Source organism: Oncorhynchus nerka, linkage group LG3 (genome assembly GCF_034236695.1).
Source record: "Oncorhynchus nerka isolate Pitt River linkage group LG3, Oner_Uvic_2.0, whole genome shotgun sequence".
Lineage (NCBI taxonomy): Eukaryota > Metazoa > Chordata > Actinopteri > Salmoniformes > Salmonidae > Oncorhynchus > Oncorhynchus nerka.
The window spans coordinates 65,550,819-65,571,139 of record NC_088398.1 but is presented as its reverse complement, the minus strand read 5'-3'; the positions used below and the strand labels follow the sequence as shown (position 1 = coordinate 65,571,139).

General features: G+C 41.0%; 1 pseudogene; it reads left to right on the top strand.

Annotated features, from left to right (window-relative positions):
- The first annotated feature begins 1,931 nt into the window (after nucleotides 1–1,931).
- On the top strand, nucleotides 1,932–19,489 carry LOC135563038 (cell adhesion molecule 2-like; annotated as a pseudogene).
- The last annotated feature ends 832 nt before the right edge of the window (nucleotides 19,490–20,321 follow it).

Below are 20,321 nucleotides of genomic sequence, written 5' to 3'. Positions count from 1 at the left end.
GCTGTCCTGGCAGGTCGTGGTGGCCTAAAACCCTGTTAACACACTCTATATACAGTTGAAGTCAGAAGTTTACATACACCTTAGCCAAGTACATTTAAACTAATTTTTTCAAAATTCCTGACATTTAATCTCAGCAAACATTTCCCCGTTTTACGTCAGTTAGGATCCCTTTATTTTCAGAATGTGAAATGTCAGAATAATAGTAGAGAATGACTTATTTCAGCTTTTATTTCTTTCATCACATTCACAGTGGGTCAGAAGTTTACATACACTCAATTAGTGTATGGTAGCATTGCCTTTCAATTGTTTAACTTGGGTCAAACGTTTCGGGTAGCCTTCCACAAGCTTCCCACAATAAGTTGTGGGAATTTTGGCCCATTCCCCCTGACAGAGCTGGTGTAACTGAGTCAGGTTTGTTGGCCTCCTTGCTCGCACACACTTTTGCAGTTCTGCCCGCAAATTTGTGGCTTTGTGATGGACACTCCAATACCTTGACTTTGTTGTCCTTAAGCCATTCTGCCACAACTTTGGAAGTATGCTTGGGGTCATTGTCCATTTGAAGACCCATTTGCGACCAAGCTTTAACTTCCTGACTGATGTCTTGAGATGTTGCTTCAATATATCAACAACATTTTCCTGCTAAATGATGAGATCTATTTTGTGAAGTGCACCAGTCCCTCCTGCAGCAAAGCACCCCCACAATATGATGCTGCCACCCCCATTCTTCACGGTTTGGATGGTGTTCTTCGGCTTGCAAGCGTCCCCCTTTTTCTTCCAAACATAATGATGGTCATTATGGCTAAACAGTTCTAGTTTTGTTTCATCAGACCAGAGGACATTTCTCCAAAAAGTGTGATCTTCATCCCCAGGTGCAGTTGCAAACCGTAGCCTGGCTTTTATATGGTGGTTTTGGAGCAGTGGCTTCCCTGTGGCCTTTCAGGTTATGTCGATATAGGACTCGTTTTACTGTGGATATAGATACTTTTGTACCTGTTTCCTCCAGAATCTTCACAAGGTCCTTTGCTGTTGTTCTGGGATTGATTTGTACTTTTCGCAACCAAAGTACGTTAATCTCTAGGAGACAGAACACGTCTCCTTCCTGAGCGGTGTGACGTCTGCGTGGTCCCATGGTGTTTTTACTTGCACACGTTTGTTTGTATGGATCAACGTGGTACCTTCAGGTGTTTGGAAATTGCTCCCAAGAATGAACCAGACTTGTGGAGGTCTACAATTGTCTGATTTCTTTAGATTTTCCCATGATGTCAAGCAAAGAGGTACTGAGTTTGAAGGTATGCCTTGAAATACATCCACAGGTACACCTCCAATTGACTCAAATGATGTCAATTAGCCTAATCAAAGCTTCTAAAGGCATGACGTCAACTTCTGGAATTTTCCAAGTTGTTTAAAGGCACAGTCAACTTAGCGTTTTCATTCGTCTGACCCACTGGAATTGTGATACAGTGAATTATAAGTGAAATCATCTGTCAACAATTGTTGTAAAAAATTACTTGTATCATGCACAAAGTAGATGTCCTAACCAACTTGCCAAAACTAGAGTTTGTTCACAAGAAATTTGTGGAGTGGTTTAAAAACGAGTTTCAATGACATCCAAAAAGGGTTCCCCTGTGGGGACAAGAACCCTATGTCTTTGTACAAGAACCCTATGTCTTTGAATCTTTATTTCTAAGAGTGTATCCTCTTTCTCAAGCAGTAAACAGGAGAAGCACCCATAGTTTCCCTAATGGTGCAACAAACGCTGGAATATAAAGAATACACCACTATATCCAGCATTCCTTAACAGCATAATCACTGGGCTGTGAATGCTTTTCAGTGGAACTGGTGAAGCTGAAAAGCAGATTTTGGGTGTGTGTGAGACTTAAATCCTGAGATGCATGTACCTCTCATCAGGGTGAGCTAAAACCTGTTAAAACATGATTGCCCATACCTCCAGTACAGTAAATGTGTAGCTACTAATGATGTATATTGCAATTGACCAGATAGAGAACATTAAAGGGTTTATTTAAAGTGTGTTGATCATGTGACATGAGCATTTGGATAAGTTTCACATGACGGGCTGTGTGTGTTTGGGTTGTTCTTTCATGTATAGTTCCACATTTATCTTGGCCAGGTCGCAGTTGTAAATGAGAACTTGTTCTCAACTGACCTACCTGGTTAAATAAAGGTGAAATTTAAAAAATATATAAAAAAATATAAGGAGTGACTTGTTCCTGTTTTCTATTCTCTGTTTGTTTGTTTGTTTGTTTTCTGGTCATAGTTCCTCCAGTGGTGAGTGTGACAGTTTATGTTCCTCCTGTCATTGGGGAGAATGATGTTATCTTGGCAAACTGTGTGGCTGCTGGTGCCAAGCCACAGGCAGATGTGAGGTGGAAGACATGTGCATTGGGCAGTTTGTTGAGCACAGTGACTAACTCCACCCAGCACACCAACGGAACCACCACAGTACTCAGCCACCTGCTCGGGGTGCCAACCAGAGCAGCCAATCAGCAGCAGGTCCAGTGTGTGATCAACCAGTCTGCCCTGGTAACAGAGAAGACCTACAACTACAACATAAACATCCACTGTAAGTATAAACTCACTGTAGCTGCTATCTAGAACCAAAAACGTTTTATTAGATTGTCTCCATATTAGAACCCTTTGAATAACCCCTATGCGATCCAGGTAGAACCCATTTGGTTCCAGGTAGAACCATTTGGGTTCCATGTAAAACCATTTCCACAGAGCAAAGCCTTTGATCTAGCCTAGCACAGAGTGGTATGGACCTTTACAAAGCTTTCATTGTACTGCTCCTCTACTGCAAGTAATCAAACTGAAATGAAGGAAGACCAGGTTCACAAACAACTGAATTCTTAGTGTTGCCTCATCTGTGGAATAAAAACTTATTCGGGATCGGTGTCCCTTCCACGGACGTTTGAGCTATCATAGGCTAATGCAATTAGCATGAGGTTGTAAGTAACACGAACATTTCCCAGGACATAGACATATTTGATATTGGCAGAAAGCTTAAATTATTGTTAATCTAACTGCACTGTCCAATTTACAGTAGCTATTACACTGAAAGAATACCATGCTATTGTTTGAGGAGAGTGCACAATTCTTAACATGAAAAGTTATTAATAAACAAATTAGGCACATTTGGGCAGTCTTAATACAACATTTGGAACAGAAATGCAATGGTTCGTTGGATCAGTCTAAAACTTTGCAAAGACACTCCTGCCATCTAATGACCAAAATCTAAATTGCACCTCGGCTGGAGTAATACATTATGGCCTTTATCTTGCAAAGATGATGGTACAAAAAATTATAATGGTACAAAAAAAAGAACAGTTGATTTTTTCTTTGTTTTATCTTTTTTTCCAGACCTATTGAGTTATATTTTACTACATTCCTTTCATATTTCCATAAGTGTTTCCCTTCAAATGGTACCAAGAATATGCATATCCTTGCTTCAGGGCCTGAGCTATAGGCAGTTAGATTTGGGTATGTCATTTTAGGGGAAAATTAGAAAAAAAGGGGCTAATCCTTAAAAGGTTTTAAGTTCCACCTACTGCTCAGAGACTGTAGAGTCATTGTTATGGGTGTCATATATCTGCCTTGGTATGGGTGTGTGAGTGTAGGTCTATTTACATTCTATATCTGCAGTAACTGTAACCACCTCGATGTCTCTCTTTCACTCGCTGTCTCTCTCAATGTCTCTCTCTATCAAATCAAACTTGTCGAATTTACAAGCATTTCGCTACACCCGCAATAACATCTGGTAAACATTTGTATGTGACCAATAAAATTTGATTTGAACTCAACTGGTGTAGACTTTAAAGTGAAATGCTTGCTTACAAACCTTTCCCAACGATGCAGAGTTTAAAAAAGCATTATAATAAATCAATTAGTAACAAACACAAGAGAAATACAAAACAACATACAACAATGGGGCCATTTACAGGAAGTACCAGTACCAGATCAATGTGCAGAAGTACAGGTAGTTGATGTAGATATGTACATGAAGGCAAGGTAAAGTGACTAGGCATCAGGAGAGATAATAATAAGAGTAAAATAAGGAACAGAGTTGCTGCAGAAAATTATGTGTAGAAGTGTGTGTGTGTTTCTGTGTTGGTATACATCTTTGTTATGTGTGTGTGTGTGCATATGTAGTGTTTGAATGTGTGAGGGATGTGTGTGGGAGTAACAGTGTAGTGTGGGTGTGTGAGTGAGTGTGTACTGTATATAAAGTCTAGTGAGTGTGCGTAGGGTCAGATCAAATGACTTAAATGTAAATGTAAATGTAAATATAAAAAATTGTTTTTCTTTAATTAACAAGGACATTTCTAAGTGACCCCAAACTTTAAAATGGTAGTGTAGGCTTGAATCATCAGTATGTTCATTTCTAAAGGACAGTTGTTGAATTGTGCTGGCAGTCAAATCATGCCGTTGTCTTTCTCACACACACACACACACACACACACACACACACACACACACACACACACACACACACACACACACACACACACACACACACACACACACACACACACAGACCTCCTTCTCTCTCTCTCCCCCTCAGAGTGGCCCAGCCATGGCCTGGGTCTTCAGTGAGAGCAGAGGGAGGAGACACACTGAACTTCCTCAGTCTCAACTCTGAGCTGAATGGTCTCTATGTCTGTGAGGCCTCCAACCCTACGGACGAGCAACTGGCTCCTTCTATGTACACACATCCTCTGGTGAGAATCACATGAGACACACACACACACACTATTCATACTGGTTGACAGTGGTGGAAAAAGTACATCATGCCTTCATAAAAAATGACTTACATAAAAGTGGAATTCACCCAGCAATTTTCTACATAAGTAAAAGTCTAAGTATTTGGGTTTAAATACACTTAAGTATCAAAAGTAAATGTAATAGCAAAATAATGCTTAAGTATCAATATATTAAGCAAACCAGATGGGACAATTGTCTTTTTTATTTAATTTACGTATAGCCAGGGGCACACTCCAACACTCAGACATCATTTACCAACGAAACATTTGTGTTTTGTGAGTCCGCCAGATCAGAGGCAGTAGGGTAGAACAGGGATGGATGGTCTCTTGATAAGTGTGTGAATTGGACCATTTTCCTGTCCTGCTAACCATTCAAAATGTAACAAACCCTTTTGGGAGTCAGGGAAATGTATGGAGTAAAAAGTACATTATTTTCTTTAGGAATGCAGTGAAGTAAAAGTAAAAGTTGTCGAAAATATAAATTGTTAAAATTTCTTAGGGCTGAAATCCCCTTAACGGGATCGATATGATAACAGCCAGTGAAAGTGCACTGCGCCAAATTCAAAACAACAGAAATCTCATAATTAAAATTCCTCAAACATGCAAGTATCTTATACCATTTTAAAGGTAATCTAGTTGTTAATCCCACCACAGTGTCTGATTTCAAATAGGCTTTACAGCGAAAGCACCACAAACGATTATGTTAGATCAGAGCCAAGCCACAGAAAAACATTTTTCCAGTCAAAGAGTGGAGTCACAAAAAGCAGAAATAGAGATAAAATGAATCATTAACCTTTGATGATCTTCCTCAGATAACACTCATAGGACTTCATGTTACACAATACACGTATGTTTTGTTTGATAAAGTTCATATTTAAATTAAAAAATCTCAGTATACATTGGCGCGTTATGTTCAGTAGTTCCCAAAAACATCCGGTGATTTTACAGAGAGCCACATCAATTTACAGAAATACTGTAATAACCATGTAATAATCTGAGTACGGCGCTCAGACAACAAATACATATGTCCGCCATGTTGGAGTCAGCAGAAGTCAGAAATAACATTTTAAATATTCACTTACCTTTGATGATCTTCATCAGAATGCACTCCCAGGAATCCCAGTTCCACAATAAATGTTTGATTTGTTCGATAATGTCCATCATTTATGTCCAAATAGCTACTTTTGTTGTCGTGTTTGGTAAACAAATCAAAACTCATGAAACGTGTTCAATAGTTGCAGATGAAATGTGAAAAAGTTCCGTTACAGGACGTAGACACTTGTCAAACGATGTCAATCTTTAGGAAGTTTTTAACATAAATATTCAATAATATTCCAACCTGAGAATTCCTTTGTCTTCAGAAAAGCAAAGGAACGGGAGATACCTCTCATGTGAAATGCGCATGACCAGCACGTGACTGATGGCAGACCTCTGACTCATTCCCCTCTCATTCAGCTCCCCTTCATAGTAGAAGCATCAAACAGTTTCTAAAGACTGATGACATCAAGTGGAAGCCTTAGGAAGTGAAACATGACCAATGTCCCACTGTATCTTCAATAGGGGCTGAGTTGAAAATCGACCAACCTCAGATTTCCCACTTCCTGATTGGATTTTTTCTCAGGTGTTTGCCTGCCATATGAGTTCTGTTATACTCACAGACATCATTCAAACAGTTTTAGAAACTTCAGAGTGTTTCCTATCCACATATACTAATAATATGCATATATTAGAAACTGGGACTGAGGAGCAGGCAGTTTACTCTGGGCACCTCTGGGCACCTTATTCATCCAAGCTACTCAATACTGCCCCCCAGCCATAAGAAGTTTAAGTAAAGTACAGATACCCCCCAAAACTTCTTAAGTAGTACTTTATAGTATTTTTACATATGTAGTTTACACCACTGCTGGTTGCTTAACTGGTTTCTTATACTGTTTTATAAGTTGCTTATAATTGTTATGCGATCGTTTGATTGGTTTGTTGATTTGATTGCTTGATTTATTGAATACTTTCTTGTACCATAGGGAAATGTGTCTGGCAATGATATAGGTATTCATGGCACACATATATATGAGGTTGAGAAATGTGTTGTATCATGGATAACAAAGTTGAGCCAGATGCTCACTTATCTTTCACTGCATGTGTTAGTTTCAAACTTATGGCCTCATTCCCCTTTCTACAGGAAGGTACTGTATAACCATTACTAAGATGGTCATGATACACTTATCTCTTGCTGCATATGTACATGTCTTATAACCTAGTATTATCTCTTAACTTTCTGCAGGGAAGGGTTTACAACAAAGCTATACTGATTGCTAGGGCAACAAAGTTACACGTAAATGCAGCTGCTAGGAAAACAAAATGACATGTAATTGTAAATACAGACTTATATTAACTGTATCTCCTCTCTCCTCACAGAGTCCTCTGCTGCCTGTTGGGTTCTACTCGTTGTCATTCTCTGTCTGATTGTTGCTGCGGCTGCACTAATATGGTACCAGTGCAAATACGGACAGTTTCCTTGGTAATATCAACTACTGTAATATTATGAACTTAATTTTGCATTTAAAAATAAACGAATTGCCATTAGATGATCATATATTGATTTGGCTCAAGTTCATATAATATTTTTTGGGGGGAGTTCAATGACAGGAGTTCAATCATGGCCAATCACCAGTTCCAGGCACCACCACAGGTATGTGACTATGTTAAAGTCCACCATTGTTGCTTGAGTAATCTATCTCATCAGCCACTTTTTGCTATGTAATAATACTGTTATAATATCTGATGACAAGGTTGAGGAAGATGAACCTGGGACTTCTGGGTTCTGACACTCCAAACCAGGAAGGCGGATAAGGAACAAGTAGTTTGATGTAAGAAACACACATTTTTTGAAATTTATTTTGAAATATTATTAAAAACATCTATTGTTTGTGCTATTGTCTATTCATGAGGCATATTTATTGTACTATTTTAAAGAAATCACAGGACAGACTGAGAGCGGATGCCAGAAGAATCTCATTCATGCACTGGGTGTGGGAAGAATTCCAGTCTGCACATTCTCCAATTCTCCAACCATCTAATGAACAGAGACCCTATGCAGTATTCACTGTGACATTAGAAACCTCGGCTCGGCCACTCCTCCACCACAGCTTTACATAGTGCTGGCCCTCGTTTCAGTTTTTTAGCACCTCTCCTGGAGGGTCTTTGTGACTTCAGAGGGAGCAACATTACTCCTGTATCTATGTATGTATGTATGTATGTATGTATGTATGTATGTATGTATGTATGTATGTATGTATGTATGTATGTATGTATGTATGTATGTATGTATGTATGTATGTATGTATGTATGTATGTATGTATGTATGTATGTATGTATGTATGTGTGTATGTATGTGTGTGTGTGTGTGTGTGTGTATGAATGTATGTTGCATGTTGAAGCCAACTAAATTGAGGCCAGGTTTAATCTAAATAACATGTCAAATGGAGAATCTTGTCAGTAATGACTAGCCAAACCCGGACTGATGCTGGTACTTGTAGCTGCTCAAAATGTGTTCCTTCATATTATGCAACCTTATGTACTATTGGTACAGAGAGCAGTTATAAGAGGAACCATGAAACCAAGGGTGTGGCTAGTGATCCACTGGGAACAGAAACTCCACTAACAGCTGCCTTATGATACATGCATTAACCTATCCCTCATGAAACCTGTATTATTTGTTGTTTTAGCCTAACATTAGTGTAGCATGTCATTTTGGCCACCAGTAGTTACTGTAGGTAGTTAGTTAGAATACAGTTCTCTTCACTACATTAGTAGTTAGATTGCAGGTCTTTACATTGCACTAGTAGTTAGAATGCAGGTCTTTTCACTACATTAGTAGTTAGAATGCAGGTCTTTTCACTACATTAGTAGTTAGAATGCAGGTCTTTTCACTACATTAGTAGTTAGAATGCAGGTCTTCTCACTACATTAGTAGTTAGAATGCAGGTCTTTTCACTACATTAGTAGTTAGAATGCAGGTCTTTTCACTACATTAGTAGTTAGAATGCAGGTCTTTACACTACATTAGTAGTTACAATGCAAGTCTTTTCACTACATTAGTAGTTACAATGCAGGTATTTTCACTACATTTAGTAGTAACAATGCAAGTCTTTTCACTACAGTAGTAGTTAGAGTAGAGGTCATTTCACTACGTTAGTAGTTAGAATGCAGGTATTTTCATTACGTTAGTAGTTAGAATGCAGGTCTTTTCACTTCATTAGCAGTTAGAATACTATCACCTTCTGACCTTAGTTCTTTTGTTATGTCTTTGTTTTAGTATGGTCAGGGCGTGAGTTGGGTGGGTTGTCTATGTTCCTTTTTCTATGATTTGGGATTTCTGTGTTTGGCCTGGTATGGTTCTCAATCAGAGGCAGCTGTCAATCGTTGTCCCTGATTGAGAACCATACTTAGATAGCCTGGTTTCACTTTTGAGTTGTGGGTGATTATTTTCCGTGTCAGTGTTTGTTCCCACACGGGACTGTTTCGTTTGGTTTTGTTTTTCACGTTGCCGTTTATTGTTTTGTTCAGTGTTCATTATTCTTTTTAAAAACCAAGATGAACACTTACCACGTTGTGTATTGGTCCGATCCTTGCTACTCCTCCTCAGAAGAGGAAGAGGAAAGCCGTTACAAATACAGGTCTTTTCGCTACATTAGTAGTTAGAATGCAGGTCTTTTCACTACATTAGTAGTTAGAATGCAAGTCTTTTCACTCCCTTAGTAGTTACAATGCAGGTCTTTTCACTACATTGATAGTTAGAATGCAGATCTTTTCACTAATTTAGTAGATACAGTTGAGGACATGTGATAAAAAAAAAAATCTCAAACTAGAGACTAATGTACTTGTCCTCTTGCTCAGTTGTGCACCGGGGGCCTCCCACTCCTCTTTTTATTCTGGTTAGAGCCAGTTTGCGCTGTTCTGTGAAGGGAGTAGTACAAAGAGTGGTACGAGATCTTCAGTTTCTTGGCAATTTCTTGCATGGGACAGCTTTCATTTCTCAGAACAAGAATAGAAGAAGAAAGGTCTTTGTTTCTGGCCATTTTGAGCCTGTAATCGAACACACAGATGCTGATGCTCCACATACTCAGCTAGTCTAAAGAAGGCCAGTTTTACTGCTTTTTAAATTAGGACAACAGTTTTCAGCTGTGCTAACATAATTGCAAAAGGGTTTTCTCATGATAAATTTGCCTTTTATAATTATAAACTTGGATTAGCTAACACAATGTGCCATTGGAACACAGGAAGGATAGTTGCTGATAATGGGCCTCGGTACGCCTATGTAGATATTCCATAAGAAAATCTGTCATTTCCAGCTACAATAGCAATTTACAAAATTAACAAAATTAACAATGTCTACACTGTATTTTTGATCAATTTTATGTTCTTTTAATGGACAAAAAATGTGCTTTTCTTTCAAAAACAAGAACATTGTTCAATTAAGATTTTACAAGTTCAAACAAACAAATGAAAACTTAACCTCTCTAGGGTAGGTGAGATGCTAACGTCCCACCAGGCCAACATCCGGTGAAACTGCAGAGAGCTAACATTCTAAATACACCATTTGTTATATTAAACATTCTTGTAAATACATGTATCTTCCATCATTTAAAAGATGAACGTCTTATTAATCCAGCCTCTGTGTCAGATTTCAAAAAGCCGTTACTACGAAAGCAAACATGCTATTTTCTGAGGGCGGCGCCACGCACACACAAGTATTACCAGCATTTTCCAACCAAGCATTAGCGTCAGAAAGGTCAGAAATAACAATAAAATAAATCTCTTACCATTGAAGATCTTCCTCTGGTGGCAATGCCAAGTGTCCTAACTACACAGTGAATGTTCGTTTTGTTTGCTAAAATCCATTTTTATAGCCTAACACAAAACATCTGTAAACGCTTGCGTCATGATTTGCGTCTCATTCAACTTTGGACGATGCGTTCGTGGTAATTACACACACTAAACAAAGTTTATCCAGTCATGGTTGGTTTCATTGCAATCCTCTGGTTGTTACTAACACAACCATACTTGATGGTTCTTTTCCCGGGACGTATTGACTGAAACAAACCGATTTGAAGACACCAATAAATTACATCATGTGTGCACCAATGGTAGGACCGGTCGATCGTTGACTGACTGTATTTTGGCCCAATGACCACTGATCATCTTGAAATCTAGCTTGGAAGATAGCCAATGAGCTGAGGTAAACGACAATATGTAATACATTTACATTTACATTTAAGTCATTTAGCAGACGCTCTTATCCAGAGCGACTTACAAATTGGTGCGTTCACCTTATGACATCCAGTGGAACAGCCACTTTACAATAGTGCATCTAAATCTTTTAAGGGGGGAGGGGTGAGAAGGATTACTTTATCCTATCCTAGGTATTCCTTAAAGAGGTGGGGTTTCAGGTGTTATACGTTTGAAGACCAGCCTTTGTCATAAACTCTGGCGTAAAAGAGGTTCATTCGCCATTGCAAATCCTACTTGACGGAGACACTGGTGTTACGCATAGCAGTACATATTCAATAGAATTTTCAACAAGTTTATATATTTAAAATATGGCGAAATCAGGAAAAGCTAAAACAAGTCTAGGTATAGGTACAGATTTAACCCAAATTATAGAGGAAATAGATAGATACAGCGAGACCGAGTTGCTTCAAGAAGATGAATCTTTCAGCGAAGCTAGTTTTGACTCCCAGGTTTAAGACATGTTTCTGCATGGTGAGGATGCCATGCTGGCCTTGCCAGTCTCCAGATCTCAACCCCATAGAACATCTTTGGAGGGAGTTGAAAGTCCCTGTTGCCCAGCAACAGCCCCAAAACATCACTGTTCTAGAGGAGATCTGCATGGAGGAATGGGCCAAAATACCAGCAGCAGTGTGTGAAAACCTTGTGAAGACTTGCAGAAAACGTTTGACCTCTGTCATTGCCAGCAAATGGTATTTAACAAAGTATTGAGATAAACTTTTGTTATTGACCAAATACTTATTTTCCACCATCATTTGCAAATAAATTCATAAAAAATCCTACAATGTGATTTTCTGGAATTTTTTTCTAATTTTGTCTGTCATAGTTGAAGTGTACCTATGATGAAAATTACAGGCCTCTCTCATCGTTTTAAGTGGGAGAACTTGCACAATTGGTGGCTGACTAAATACTTTTTTGCCCCACTGTACATGCACACACACACTCGTACATAGTTGCATAGGGTTGAAGTATATTGTATAAGTTGAGCTATGTCAACTTTCTGCGATTCAAATCAAATTCTCCACCAATGCATCATAGTTCTATCATCACAAACAGATAGTGTTTGATGCGTGCATCAACCATGTTAATCTGCTTTAATGTTGGCTAACACTCTGTCTATACTACAGATCTCTACTACAGGAGAAAGAGGAGGGAGAAAGAAAGAAGGAGATGGAAAGAGACAGAGGAAGAGAGTGGGGGGGGGGGCAGGGAGAAAGAGGGGAAGACAAAGATAAGGGTGGAGGAGTGAAACACTTTGCTATAAGTGAAGTGATAGGCACATATGTGACTGGTTTAAATTATACAACCCTTGCAAGATTAAACCTTTCTATGTGTATTTCAATGTTTGGTGTATACCTGTGGCTGAGGTTTGAATGTGTTACTTCCAGAGTCCTATAGCAGCCGAGAAATAGTCTTTAATATACAGTACCAGTCAAAAGCTTGGACACACCTACTCATTCCAGAGTTTTAATTTATTTTTACTATTTTCTACATTGCAGAATAATAGTGAAGACATCAAAACTATGAAATAACACTTATGGATCATGCAGTAACCAAAAAAGTGTTAAACAAATTCAAATATATTTTATATTTGAGATTCTTCAAAGTAGCCACCCTTTGCCTTGATGAAAGCTTTGCACAATCTTGGCATTCTCTCAACCAGCTTCATGAGGTAGTCACTTTAAATGCATTTCAATTAATAGGTGTGCCTTGTTAAAAGTTCATTTGTCTTGTTAAAAGACATTTCTGTCCTTCAGTTGTGTTGTGACAAGGTAGGGGTGGTATACAGAAGATATACCTAGTTATGGCAAGAACAGCTCAAATAAGCAAAGAGAAATGACAGTCCATCATTACATAAGACATGAAGATCAGTCAATCTGGAAAATGTCAAGCACTATGATGAATCTGTCTCTCATAAGGACCACCACAAGAAAGGATGTTCATTAGAGTTACCAGCCGCAGAAATTGCAGCCCAAATAAATTCTTTACAGAGTTCAAGTAACAGACACATCTCAACATCAACTGTTCAGAGGAGACTGTGTGAATCAGGCCTTCATGGCCGAATTGCTGCAAAGAAACCACTACCAAAGGACACCAATAAGAAGAAGAGACTTGCTTAGGCCAAAAAACACAAGCAATGGACATTAAACCATTGGAAATCTGTCCTTTGGTCTGATAAATCCAAATTTTAGATTTTTGGTTCCAAACGCTGTGTCTTTGTGCAATGCAGAGTAGGTGAACGGATGATTTCCGCATGTGTGGTTCCTACCGTGAAGCATGGAGGAGGAGGTGTGATGGTATGGGGGTGCTTTGCTGGTGACACTGTCAGTGATTTATTTAGTATTCAAGGCAAACTTAACTAGCATGGCTACCACAGCATTCTGCAGCGATACGCCACCCCATCTGGATTACACTTATTGGGACTATCTTTCGTTTTTCAACAGGAAAATGACCCAACACACCTCCAGGCTGTGTAAGGGCTATTTGACCAAGCAGGAGAGTGATGGAGTGCTGCATCAGATGACCTCGCCTCCACGATTCCCCAACCTCAACCCAATTGAGATGGTTTGGGATGAGTTGGACAACAGAGTAAAGGAAAAGCAGCAAAGTGCTCAGCATATGTGGAACTCCTTCAAGACCGTTGGAAAAGTATTCCAGGTGAAGCTGTTTGAGAGAATGCCAAGAGTGTGCAATGTAATGTTCCTGAAATGACAATTTACATTGAACTTTTACATGTAATTGGCCTTTAACTTCTTGCGTCGAGCCTTCCCGGATCCGGGATCGTGACTACAGCCTCAAGCCCATTACCATAACGCAAGGTTAACTATTCATGAAAATCGCCAATGAAATGAAATAAATATGCTAGCTCTCAAGCTTAGCCTTTTGTTAACAACACTGTCATCTCAGATTTTCAAAATATGCTTCTCAACCATAGCAAAACAAGCATTTGTGTAACAGTATTGATAGCTAGCGTAGCATTTAGCGTTAGCATTCAGCAGGCAACATTTTCACAAAAACCAGAAAATCATTCAAATAAAATCATTTACCTTTGAAGAACTTCGGATGTTTTCAATGAGGAGACTCTCAGTTAGATAGCAAATGTTCAGTTTTTCCTGAAAGATTATTTGTTTAGGAGAAATCGCTCCGTTTCGTTCATCACGTTTAGCTACGAAAAAACCTGTATCCAGGAGTGTAATTCTATTCGAAAGCTCATTAGCATAACACAACGTTAACTATTCATGAAAATCGCTGGCTAATGTTGGCTAACACTCTGTCTATACTACAGATCTCTATTACAGGAGAAAGCGGGGAAGAGAAAGAGGGAGGAGATGGAAAGACAGAGGAAGAGAGTGGGGTTATATCCTTCCTGTTTGGCCCTGTCCGGGGGTGTCCTCGGATGGGGCCACAGTGTCTCCTGACCCCTCCTGTCTCAGCCTCCAGTAATTATGCTGCAGTAGTTTATGTGTCGGGGGGCTAGGGTCAGTTTGTTATATCTGGAGTACTTCTCCTGTCCTATTCGGTGTCCTGTGTGAATCTAAGTGTGCGTTCTCTAATTCTCTCCGTCTCTCTTTCTTTCTCTCTCTCGGAGGACCTGAGCCCTAGGACCATGCCCCAGGACTACCTGACATGATGACTCCTTGCTGTCCCCAGTCCACCTGGCCATGCTGCTGCTCCAGTTTCAACTGGCCTGGGCCCTAGGACCATGTCCCAGGACTACCTGACATGATGACTCCTTGCTGTCCCCAGTCCACCTGGCCATGCTGCTGCTCCAGTTTCAACTGGCCTGGGCCCTAGGACCATGTCCCAGGACTACCTGACATGATGACTCCTTGCTGTCCCCAGTCCACCTGGCCATGCTGCTGCTCCAGTTTCAACTGTTCTGCCTTACTATTATTCAACCATGCTGGTCATTTATGAACATTTGAACATCTTGGCCACGTTCTGTTATTATCTCCACCCGGCACAGCCAGAAGAGGACTGGCCACCCCACATATGCTCTCTCTAATTCTCTCTTTCTTTTCTCTCTCAGAGGACCTGAGCCCTAGGACCGTGCCCCAGGACTACCTGACATGATGACTCCTTGCTGTCCCCAGTCCACCTGACTGTGCTGCTGCTCCAGTTTCAACTGTTCTGCCTTATTATTATTCGACCATGCTGGTCATTTATGAACATTTGAACATCTTGGTCATGTTCTGTTATAATCTCTACCCGGCACAGCCAGAAGAGGACTGGCCACCCCACATAGCCTGGTTCCTCTCTAGGTTTCTTCCTAGGTTTTGGCCTTTCTAGGGAGTTTTTCCTAGCCACCGTGCTTTTACACCTGCATTGTTTGCTGTTTGGGGTTTTAGGCTGGGTTTCTGTACAGCACTTTGAGATATCAGCTGATGTACGAAGGGCTATATAAATAAATTTGATTTGATTTGATTTGATTTGAGGGGGGGGCAGGGAGAAAGAGGGGAAGACAAAGATAAGGGTGGAGGAGTGAAACACTTTGCTATGAAATGCCAATTAAATGAAATAAATATGCTAGCTCTCAAGCTTAGCCTTTTGTTAACAACACTGTCATCTCAGATTTTCAAAAATATGCTTCTCAACCATAGCAAAACAAGCATTTGTGTAACAGTATTGATAGCTAGCGTAGCATTTAGCGTTAGCATTTAGCGTTAGCATTCAGCAGGCAACATTTTCACAAAAACCAGAAAAGCATTCAAATAAAATAATTTACCTTTGAAGAACTTCGGATGTTTTCAAAGAGGAGACTCTCAGTTAGATAGCAAATGTTCAGTTTTTCCTGAAAGATTATTTGTTTAGGAGAAATCGCTCCGTTTTGTGCGTCACGTTTGGCTACCAAAAAAAACGAAAATTCAGTCATCAAAACGCCAAACTTTTTTCAAAATGAACTCCATAATATCGACTGAAACATGGTAAACGTTGTTTAGAATCAATCCTCAAGGTGTTTTTCACACATCTCTTCGATGATATATCGTTCGTGGAAGTCTCCTCTCTCCCTTGAATCACATGGATGAATGCGTGCAGCTTGGAGATTACGCAGCAATTTCGACAAAGGACACCGGGTGGACACCTGGTAAATGTAGTCTCTTATGGCCAATCTTCCAATGATATGCCTACAAATACGTCACAATGCTGCAGACACCTTGGGCAAACGGCAGAAAGCGTAGGTTCGTTCAGGGCACATTCACAGCCATATAAGGAGACAATGGAAAACAGAGCCTCAAAAATTCTGCTCATTTCCTGTTTGAAGTTTCATCTTGGTTTCGCCTGTAGCATCAGTTCTGTGGCACTCACAGATAATATCTTTGCAGTTTTGGAAACGTCAGAGTGTTTTCTTTCCAAAGCTGTCAATTATATGCATAGTCGAGCATCTTTTTGTGACAAAATATTGCGCTTAAAACGGGCACGTTTTTTTTTATCTAATAATGAAATAGCGCCCCCATAGCTTCAAGAGGTTAATGTGAAATGGGTTGGTAAAGGTGTCCGTAGGTCTCCATTGGTATGGTGTGGTATTTGATTAGACTGGGGTCAACTGAAACCAAGGCTATCTTTATGTCCAACAATGCAACGAGGAGGTGATTTATGAAAATTGCCTAGCAACTGATGCTGCACAACACCATCAACATGGACCCACAAGACTGAGAGATAAAAAAGGAGATAGATTAAACAGAAAGACGACAGTGTTGGGTGAGAGAGTGAGGGGAGGTGCTGGGTGAGAGAGTGAGGAGAGGTGCTGGGTGAGAGAATGTACAGCATTTCTATTTCAGGCATTGACCAACTGATAACAACAGTGCTGAGGTGATGGAAATATATGGACGTCATTTGTACCAGAGCATGAGAGACAGATACACCTCTGTACTATATAGTCAGAAGGTGGTGCTTAGGGGTTGTTGCTTTGCTTGTTTACAGCATAGCAACAAACCCATGGTTTAAAATCTAGGTATTATGCTTTTATCTAGGAATTAAATGCAATATATCTCAGATATATCTCTTTCTAAATGGCATTGGCACCTTTGCTTTATTTTTCTATTCAGAGGACTATTCAAAGAATGTATCCAAGGCCGAAATAAAATAACATCTAAATAAAATGTAATGTTATTCATCACATGCTTCATAAACAACAGGTGTGGATTAACAGTGAAATGTTACTGACAGGTCCTTCCCAACAATGCAGAGCTTTTTTATTTTTTTTAAAACAGTAGTAGCAGCGTATGTGATGAGTAAAAAGTGTCAATCAAGATAGTCCGGGTAGCTATTTGGTTAACTATTTAACTAACTATTTAGCAGTATTGTGGCAGGGCTTGCAAACTATTACGGACTACAAAGGGAAATCCAGTCCGTAATAGTTTGTAAGCCCTGCCACATCCGATGGAATCTTCTGGACACTGGGATTCTTCCGGCCTATCTACCAAAATGGTCTGAGTACAAGGTGATCCAGGAAACTTCGGAATCCCGGGGAATCGCGGGACTCTAAAACTCACCTTTTGCATATTCTTCCTGACTCCCGGTGTATATGTTACATTAACTTGGTTTTTACTTGGACTTTGTAGTTACTGCAAATTCCAAGCTACGTTTTCTTTGAAACGGAACATAATTAAACCCGGACACAATATAAAACAGATACTACAAAGCCTGATTTCAGTCTTTAACTCAATTTGACCAAAAGTGTAGTTGCTGCATTTTGGGCAGAATAGTTCCCTAATGGTGGAGCACTGGCATATATATATGGTGACAGAAGACGTCAAGACGTTTACACAGATCAGACACACTGTATCCTGTCAGGCACAAAACTGAACTCCCTCCTCATCCCTGCAACCATCCCCAACTATACGGGAGTCCTTTCTTCCCCCCACTCTCCCCTGTGTGCTGCCCTTCTGGCAGCTTTGTGGGCCTTGCACAGCTGGTGAGCAATCAGCCCCAATTAGTCCTGGCAGGAGAGCCCGTCGAGACCTGTCACGTCCAGTAGATGGAGCCATCGCCTGGTGATGTATACTCTGTCTGTCACCAGGCCTCTACGAGTCTCCCCCTGGTGGCTGACCTGCTGTACTCCACAATATATATACACACACACCACTATATACAGCATCCCTTAACAGTATAATCAATGGGCTGTCAATGTTTTTCAGTGGAACTACTGAAGATGAAAAACAGCTTTTGTGATGTGTGTGTGAAACGTAATACCTCAATACCTCAGCTAAAACAGCTAAAACCTGTTAAAACTGGATTTGCCCAAACCTACAATATAGTAAATGTATAGCTACTAATGATGTATATTGCAATTGGCCAGATAGAGAACATGAAAGGGTTTATTTAAAGTACGTTGGTCATGTGACATGAGCATTTGAATAAGTTTCACATGACGGGCTGTGCGTGTGTGTTTGGTAGTTTTATCATGTATAATTCCACATTTATAATTAATGACTTGTTCATGTTTTCTGTTCTCTGTTGGTTTGTTTTCTGGTCATAGTTCCTCATGTGGGGAGTGTGACAGTCAATGCTCCTCCTGTTGTTGGGGAGAATGAGATTGTATTTGCAACCTGTGTGGATGCTGGTGCTGTGTGTATAATTTTAACCTGTTGCCTGCCTAAGTTTGTGCGGGGTTAGTCGTTTATTGTGAGGTGCTCAGTTAGGTATTACTGTTTACTGACGTCTTCCGGCACTACGGGGTGCCTGAGGACATAGTTTCTGATCGGGGTCCCTAGTTCACGTCCAGGCTGTGGAAGGCATTCATGGAACGTTTGGGGTCTCGGTCAGCCTTACCTCGGGTTTTCACCCCGAGAGTTACGGGCAGGTGGAGAGAGTGAACCAGGATGTGGGTAGGTTTCTGCGGTCGTATCGCCAGGACCGGCCAGGGGAGTGGGCGAAGTATATCCCCTGGGCAGAGAAACCCAGAACTCACTCCGCCACTCCTCTACGAACCTATCGCCCTTCCAGTGCATGTTGGGCTATCAGCCGGTTCTGGTACCATGGCATCAGAGCCAGACCGAGGCTCCTGTGGTGGACGATTGGGTGAGGCGCTCAAGGGAGACCTGGGAGGCCGCCCACGGGTACCTTAAATTGGGCCGAGGGGCGGCAGAAGGCAAGTGCTGACCGCCACCGCAGCGAGGCCCCGGTGTTCCGGGTCTGGCTCTCGACCCGAAACCTGCCCCTACGCCTGCCCTGCCGGAAGCTGGGTGCGCGGTTTGTGGGGCCGTTTAAAGTCCTGAGGAGAATTAACGAGGTGTTTCATAGGTTACAGCTTCCCCCTTATTACCGTATTAACCCCTCGTTTCATGTGTCTCTCCTCAGGCCGGTGGTGGCTGGTCCGCTTCAAGAAGCTGAGGTGCGGGAGGTCCCTCCGCCCCCCTGGACATCGAATGCAGTTCGGTCCATACTGGACTCGAGGCGTCGGGTGGGGGGTCTTCAGTAACTCGTGGATTGGGAGGGGTACGGTCCGGAGGAGAGATGCTGGGTGCCGGTGGAGGACGTATTGGACCCACCTATGCTGAGGGAGTTTCACCTCCTCCATCCGGATCGCCCTGCGCCTCGTCCTCGGGGTCATCCTCGAGGCCTGCGTTGGCGTCAGGGGGGGGTACTGTCACGACTTCTACCGAAGGTAGCTCCTGTCCCTGTTCGGGCGGCGGTCGGCGGTCGGCGTCACCGGTCTACTAGCCATCACCGATCCCTTTTTCCTTTTCTGTTTGTTTTGTCTTTGGTTCTTTTTCACACCTGGTTTCATTTGCATTAATTTCTGTGTGTATAATTGTAACCTGTTGCCTGCCTAAATTTGTGCGGGATTATTTATTATTGTTGAGGTGCTCGATTAGGTATTACCGTTATTTGTTTTCAAGGGTTCTGAAGTATATGAGTATCGGAACTTTGTTTGTTCCTCCGTGCGTTTGTACGGCTTCTCTGTTGTCGAGGGCGTTGTACCTTTTGATTGTGCCATTCCTGTGTTGGTGGACTTTCTTATTAAAACACGCTTCTCAGACATCCTTGCTCTCCTGCGCCTGACTCCTACACCTACCACCTAGATGCACGCTATAAAAACTGAACATAACACGACAATGTGTACTGAGATTTTTTTTATATAAATATGAACTTTATCTAACAAAACATACATGTATTGTGTAACATGAAGTCCTATGAGTGTCACCTGATGAAGATCATCAAAGGTTAGTGATTAATTTTATCTCTATTTGTGCTTTTTGTGACTCCTCTCTTTGGCTGGAAAAATGGCTGTTTTTCTGTGACTTGGCTCT